The 8597-nt window shown below is 30.5% G+C and overlaps 1 pseudogene; it reads left to right on the top strand.

Annotated features, from left to right (window-relative positions):
- Nucleotides 1-4635, top strand: part of LOC107847375 — a 9449-nt pseudogene extending 4814 nt beyond the window's left edge.
- Nucleotides 4636-8597: the final 3962 nt, after the last annotated feature.

Genomic DNA, 8597 nt, shown 5'->3' on the forward strand with positions numbered 1-8597 from the left:
TTTATGAGTTTCAAACGTGTCCAAATGGAAAAAAAAATTATGGGGGGGCTGTGTTGAGTATGGAACTTAGAACCTCAGTGCAGGATTTGAACACCCTTACTGTCACACTCAGTCTTGTTTTTTGTGGCAAGGGTGTTCATTAAAAAATACTCAGAAACGACAGAATTTGACCTAAAATGTGATTATCAGGCAAATATTGTTCAGTTGATCACCCTTGGATAGCTGTAGCTTGGCCGCAGCTTGGCAATGTTTCCACCCTACTTGTAGTTATATTCTACACAGTATATTCTAGTCCTTTTCCATGTGGGACATTATGTCATTCATATTCTAACACTTTCATCCAGTATTGTACTGCTGGATGTTACTGATTTCTACTCTCAGGGTACTGTTTATATTCTGGTTTTTGACTTGACCTGTTTTCATGCTATTTTCATTGGGATAGAGGGCAGACGCATTAACTGACTGGAGAGAATTTACAAGTCCTGGGGGAAGAAAGTGTGTAACTTATATATTTTCTTGGCCTCTTTCCAATTGTTCTTCTATAGTGGGTACTTTTGTGTGTTACTTGTGCATAATGCTGATTGCTTTGTTTATTTTCTGTACGTATTACTACAACAAGGTTACTAGAATGTCCAAATGGAGAATGCCTGATGAAGTCAAGGTGATGTTAGATTTAAATCCAATATAGGTTTGTTTCGTGCTTTAAATAGCATGATAAGAAGGGATTGTTCTGTGCTTTAAATAGCATGATAAGAAGGGACAATATTTTGTTTTCTTGGATGCTCTAGTTCTCATAAAATCTTTATGCATTCACAGTTTCTAGCATGTTAAGAAGGGGCAATATTCTATTTTCTTAGATACTCTATTCTCATAATGTTCAATTATTTATAAATTCACAGTTGGCTCATGAAAAGGACACCATTTCGTACGCTTCTGATTTTGGATCCATTTCTGTTATTAAAACATCATCCCCGAGTGCAGATGGTTCATTATTTTTGGCACACGGTGCTAAATCAAGCCCAATTACTGTATCAACAGTTGCTAACTTACCAACTATTATGGCTTCAGAATCATCAAGTTTATCTGGTAAGGTTTTTTCTTCGATGATTGACACAGTCGAAATGAAGAATTCCTTAGAACCTTCTTCGCCAGCTATTGTTAATTCAAGAAAATTGGAATAGCAGTAACCTTGGGAAATTCTGTCGCACCACCGGTGTATGTTTTCATATTTATATGTTATAAATTTGCCTCTGGTTTGTATTTCTTCTTATTTAGAATTCAATTTTTCTGTAGTGCTGAGACTACTACAACTCAAGATGCAGTAGTGTATGGTGATGGATTTTCTTCAGAGAATAGAGAGGTACTTTGTCCTTCTGAAATACTTATGCGATTAGTTAATTACTACTGGTTACTGTTTAAAACACCAAGAAAGCTTTTCGTAGCTGTTATGCTGGATGTTGATCCAACAATTTTATAGTGCAGTTGTTAGTCAACTGCTAACAGGTGAAGAATATGCTCCAAATTCCAATGAGGTTTGCTTTTGTTCTTTGTGCTTGATGTTGTGCCTAAAATGCAGAATGTCAAGAAAGATGCTGCAATAACTGAAATCGGAGGTGCTACTCCATTAGAGGAGAAAACAGTTAAGCTGGGACCATTAGTTTATGAGAGAAAAACGGTATAGTCGATTATTGCTTTTTGGCCCGTTTAATGTATGTTCTCAAAATTTGTCTTATTTCTATTTTAAGTATCTGATTTTATTTAGGAACCAAAGAATGCATTCAAAACTCTTTTGGAATCTGCATATATTGGGTCTGATTGCACGTGGGATCAGGTTTATTACTTGACTATTTTGTGTGTACCAAACAATTGAGGGAGATCATTTGACATGAATTGTATTTATCAGGCCATGAGAGCAGTAATTAATGACCGGAGATATGGTGCTCTAAAATTCCTTTGTGAGCGGAAGAAAGCTTTTAATGAGGTATCTCTCCAAGTCGGAATTGGAATGGGTTAATTACTGCTTCAATGTTTCAGCATAGCGTATTGCAAAAATATAGATTGTGTTTGATATCCAATTGTTTCATGTTTGGTTGACTTAAATATTTTGAAAAATGTTTTCCAAATCAACTTATTTTCCTTAAATTTAAGGAAACTGAATTCCCTTCAAAAAGTAGGAAAAATATTTTCCAAAACTCTCTTTCAATATCACTCTTAATTTGAAATATTTATACAACTCTCAAATGTATTTTTTGAAAAAATATTTTTTTATTCACCAATCAAACACTAGAAAACATTTTCTGAAAAATGTTTTCCTTTCAACAACCAAACATAAGAAAACAAGTAAGAAACCAACTTGTTTTCTAGGAAAACATTTTCCTTCATCCCAAACAAACCCAAGGTCTATAGTGATCATTTTGAAGTTGTGTGTCCGTTCCAGTATCTGAGCCAAAAGAAAAAATTTAAAGCTGAAGAGAGGCATGTTAAACAGAAAAAAGCTCGGGAAGATTTCAGGATAATGTTAGAAGTAAGTGAAATTTTCTTTTGTGGTGTCTTCCATTTGATATATCATGATATTCACATAACCAGTTTCAAAAATAAAAAGATATTATCATAATATTCATGATATGTTAGAGACTGGTATTTGATTTGTTCAAAAGAATAAGTGGTATTTTTCACAACAATGTCCGTTGTTCTCAATCTTACAGGATTGCAAAAAGCTGTCACCATCGTCAAGATGGAGGTTTGTCTTTCACTTGGAATGTTAAGTTGTCTGCTGCTTGTTTTCTAATCTTTGTCATTGTTTGTATGTGTTATGGTACCTTGAAGTTGATCCATTACTTGTGTAAATTCCATTGGATCCATTAACTATTTGCTATTGATTATTCTGTAAGGGAATCTCCATATTCTAATATGATGAACGTTTTAAAGCTGTTGAGTGAGCTAAAGACCGTGAGGACCTTTTTGAAGATTATGTGGAGGAACTTGAGAAAAAGGTGAAGCTCCTTGTGTAGAACTTTCTTTTAAGCTTCTATATGTTAAAAGCTAAGTGTGCGGGCTGTAGTTTCCTTATATGGTCTTTGGCTCCTCACAAATTGAGTTAGCCTTTTATTTGAGATAGAAACAAGGTCCAATTTCTTAAACATGGTATTAGAGGCAGATCAATCTTGATGTTAGACTATTACATGTTAGCCAACCTAGGTTAACTGATGCTACAAATTTCTAGTCTTGGTGTGTGATTAATGTATGAGAATCCCACACTAGTAAGGTGTATGTGCTGTAGTTTCCTTATATGATCTTGGACAATCTTCACCACCTGACCTAGTTTTCGAAGTTGAGTTAGGCGCTGGTCCACTTGATTAACAACAGTCATTCCATTCCTTTCCTTTGCAGGATGTCTTTTAGTTTGTTCCCTTTTATTGTTTTGCTTAAAGAGTAGAAAGAAGGAATGTTGTACATATTCAACTTAAAATTTTGTGTTCTTTGAATACATTTTTAATGGCTCCTCAAGGGTACAACATTTAAATTTGTTCACCATTGAATTCCAATTTAAATAGACTTCAATGTATTGTATGTAATTTTTCTTGAAACTTGAAACTATGATATGCTTCTTCCACTCCCCCCTCCGTCGTAAAATAGAAAAAGATTTTCAATACTTTCATGCAAGTGTAGTTAAATTCTCTTTGTAAATATTGTCTTCTTTATAGAGAAATTTTATTTTTTTTACTTTTTATTGGATTTTATTAGGAGCATGCGAAGGCATTGGAGGAGCAGAAGCGCAATAGAGTGGAGTACTTAGAATTTTTAAAATCCTGTGACTTTATTAAGGTATTTGTTCTAGTGGAATTAGCATCAGTTCCTAGATTATGTTTTTCAATTTCCAGGAGATAGAACTTCCATAGTTCCATTGTTGCTGACTTCTTTTGTTCAGGCCAGTAGCCAGTGGCAGAAAGTTCAGGACCGCTTGGAAACTGATGAAAGATGCTCCCGCCTTGAGAAAATTGATTGCTTGGAGATTTTCCAAGTACTACTCATTTTTCTAATACTTCATAAATAACTTTTTCCAAACATCTTATTTGTACGCCTCAGTTTTAAAGTTATGATTTAAAGAGCGAAGAGGAGGAGCAAAGGAAACTGCAGATGGTATATTGCTTATTAGACTCGGGGGTTAAAATTAAATTTATGTTTGGAGACTTTGATTTATCTCTTTCTCACTGGGCATACACCGTTGATTCAAATAGGAAGAATTAAGGAAAGCTGAATGTAAAAATCGTGATGAGTTCCGAAAACTGATGGAAGAGTGCGTTGCTGCCGGAATACTTAATGCAAAAACTAACTGGCATGATTATTGCATCAAAGTTAGTTTTTATTTCTTGTGTTCAGTGAGTGATTACCTTCATGAGTTCCCTTTTCGTCTTTTTGAATTTTTCATCCAATAATTTCCTTCTTTATTTTGTGCTTGCAGATTAAAGATTTTGCTGCATATCTAGCTGTCTCATCAAATACTTTAGGATCAGCAGCAAAAGACATATTCACAGATGTTATAGATGAGCTGGAGAAACAGGTGAAATAGGTTGCTAATAGGAGTATTGAATTGTGTCAACTACATTTGTTACACTAAGCCATATTTATAGACTTTACACTACAATCCCTTTTTATTTGCTTTCACTTAATGAAGGTCTGAATCTGAATGGTTAATATATCAGCCCATTAAGTGTTTTTTTAAAAGATTCAACCTGTTAATACATCTTAATGAATCATATGTTAAACAAAGTCTGAAAATCATTTAGATCCTCACTAAAAAGTTCAATTCATTAGGTAAAAAGGAAGTTAGTGCATTACTATGTGGGAATATACTGGGTTTTGTTGTTGTTGTTTTAGTGCATTAAGGAATAGAATTGAGATTTGAGAGTTACCCCTCTGCTTGCTTTATTTTTTTAAAAAACACATATTTTGTTGAGATAAGAACAATGACCGGTTGTTCCTATTAAACATCTGTGTTATTTCTCTTTATGCCAATTAGTTTCCTCTTTTTTTTTTACTAGATAGTAGGTATTTAGGCTGATAGGAATGGTATTGTCGTAAACTTTTAAGTTAGGGGTTCCATGCTTTTCATATAGTATAGATATAGATGATTCTTTCAATCTAGCCAAGCTGTATTAAATGCTACTTCACGGACAATTGTAATTGACTTCTTCTCCGTTGAATGCTGTTAATGGTTATATTACCTTAATTTTTATAGTTTCTCGAGCAGAACAACTCTGAGAAGTGATCATCAAACTTCCATGTTTTCACGTAGTTTCTTTGACTTCCAAGGACTCCTTTAAAGTATCACACAACTACACCATTCTGTTTCAGCTAAGACTGCATTTGTTTTTATTAATATTCAGACATTTGAATCATTTTGAATGCACATCTGAATGGTTTAGATATTGTCTCTAGATCTGAAAACTAAATGATAAAGGTTGGGTGTTTCTCAATATCTGAATGTGTAAAATTTATTTATTTCTGAATATAATATGATTACATATTAGAAATTTTTTTAATTTAATGCAATTAAATTATTATTTGATTAAAAAAGGAAACATTTATGTTTATTAGTGATAGTGGAGATGGTTTGTAATGGTGGTGGTGGTTGTAGTAAACTAATTGATGTTAGTGATTAGCAATGTTGGTGATGATAGTTGTGATAGTAGAGATAGTTGGCATTGTAGTAACCATCATGATATATGCGATTGATAGTGGTGGTGGTGGTTGTGATGTGAAGTTGGTTAATGTTAGTAGTTGGAGGTGTTGATCGTGGTGAAGGAAAACTGTATGCATGATGGTTGGTGATGTGCTGGTGGTCATTGGAGACGCTGTTAGCTGTGATGGTGGAATGGTTGTTAGTACAGATACTGTAGCGAGTGTAGCAGATGGTAGTGGTAGAAGTGGTGACGCCGGTGACAGTGGTGGTGATGGTGTCCAAAGAATGTGTGGAAGTTGATGATGTGTTGGTGATTATTAGTGGTAGTGCTAGTTCTGATAGATGAGTTAGTTGGTAGTAGGGATCGACCGGTAGCAGTTGATGGTGGCGGCGTTGGCGGTAGGGGTGTTCATGGGTCGGTATGGCTCGTTTATTGGTCAAAACCATAACCAAACCAACTTTATCGATTTTGAAATTTCTAAAACCAAACCAAACCAAACAAAAAAATAACCATCGGTTTGGTTCTTGTCAGTTTAGTTTGTTTTGATTCGGGTTTTTTGGTTTATAACTTTAGTTAATCATAAAAGTTGAAAATTTTAAAAAACCAATCCAATCTAACATATGAGATGTCAACCGAGTGTTGTATCTCAATCTTGAAACTATGATGTCAATTGAGTGTTATACTTCGGCAAAGCCATGATAACACCATATGAATGCTTTTAAAAAAATATTTAAAAACTATATTTAATAGAATGATATGATAAACCCCCAAAAGGTGAACACATAAACTTCTTGCTCAACAAGGTTCAAAAGAAAGTTAAAATTAGTGATTGTGCATAGTCTAATGAATTTTAGCTGTAAATTTCAATATATAACAAGATATTATTTTCACAATTAGTATCATTTGTCATTCAAAATATGAAATTCATTTAGAATCTCATAATGTATTGTCAACAATAGTCAAGAAAGTGTCAGCTTTCCCAAAAAGAAAAACCCCAATAAAGAAAGAAGTCCCTCCACTTTCACCATTGATTCAATGTTATTTTTAATACGTAGAATCAAATACTGTGTAAGAAAATAGAATCATAATTAATGCAAATATTATTAATATACCATATTTTATATTATTTTTATAAAAATTATTTTTATAAGAAAATACTCTAATTAATTTTTTTGAAATTGTCTATCCATATAATAAAGGAGGATGGTCTAGCCTAAAACTAAGACAAGTGGCATATTGAGAACTACCTAGTTGAATTTTTACAACAAATAACCATCATTTCATAACAAAAAGATATTTTGTTGATTATTTAAATATTTAATATTATTTCATATTTCATATTTAATAAATTACATTTCATATGTTTTTAATAATAGTATTATAAGAAAATAAATATGAATGATTTCATTACAATTGACTAAAAGAAATATTACAAGAAAATATTATTTAAGAGAATAACCAATTAATAAATAGTAACTGATCAATTTATATAGAAAATATTGCAATCATTCTGAATAAAAAATATTTAAAAAAGGTGCCATCCCTCAAAATAATTAAGTTTGACATATTTTTGTAAACAAACAAATGAATGAATATAAGAAAATTCGTAATTAGGAAAAAAATAATTGTTACCTTATTGAGTTTTTAGCAAATTATAAAGGTAATAATAATCAATTGACTATAATTAAATTATAAATTTATAAGAAATATTTGAAAAATAAATTATTAATTAGGAAACTAAATAATTGTTACCTTTTTAAAACTCTTCCAAAATTAAATAGGTAAATGATATCAATTTAATATAATCAATCTATAAAAACATGAGAAATTCATGGGATTGAATTTCCAAAATTATAAAGGTAATTAATATCAATTATTTTCGTATTTGAGCCCTTTATACAATTGTCTATTAATTAAATATAATCAAGCTACAAAATTAGGACAGATTTATGGTAAATAAATATATAATATTAATAATAATTTTATTGCTATCAAATTAATTATATTAAATTGAACTAGAAATTAGTTAATATTGACAATTACTTTAATAAAAAATATATGGAAAGATTCGTAATTGATTGCATATGTTGGTAAAAAAAAAAAACAACGAACGTTGACAACTACTTTAGCTATAAATATATTTTAAAATTTACATACAACATTAAATTTAAGGAACTTTAGTCTATATATTATGATCATAAAATTGATTTTAATCAATTGAAATTAATCAGTTGATTGTATAGTTTTATTACAACAATTTTGTACATAATTTATTTAATAAAAATACATATAATTAATTGATTGATTTTGTGCAATCTACTATGATTTTATTAATTTAAATGAAATGATTTTTAAATGATAAGTTTGGATTATAAAAATAAAGGTGATTATTGTATGACTTTAGCATTTCTTATGTATTAAAAACATTTCTAGACAAAAAATGTCATCCCTCAAAACAATTAAATTTGAACTATTTTAGTGAAACAATGAAAGATTGAATATAAGAAAATCCGTAATTAAGAAAAGAAATAATTGTTAGCTTATTTGAGTTTTTAGCAAATTGTAAAGATAATAAAATAATCAAATTGTAAATTGATAAGAAATTTTTGAGAAATAAAACAGTAATTAGAAAAAGAAATAATCATTACCCTTTTAAAATTCTTCCCAAAATTATAAAGGTAATTAATATAAATTTGATATAACCAAACTATAAGAATATGTGAAATTCATGGGATTAAATTTTTGAAATTATAAAAGTAATTAATATCAATTGTTTCCATATTTGAGTCCTTAATGTAATTGTAGGTTAATTAAATATAATCAAGATATAAAATTAGGATAGATTTATGGTAAATAAATATATAATATTAATAATAATTTTATTAATATTATATATTTATTTACCATAAATCT

The sequence above is a fragment of the Capsicum annuum genome, unplaced genomic scaffold (assembly GCF_002878395.1).
Source record: "Capsicum annuum cultivar UCD-10X-F1 unplaced genomic scaffold, UCD10Xv1.1 ctg81847, whole genome shotgun sequence".
Classification (NCBI taxonomy): domain Eukaryota; kingdom Viridiplantae; phylum Streptophyta; class Magnoliopsida; order Solanales; family Solanaceae; genus Capsicum; species Capsicum annuum.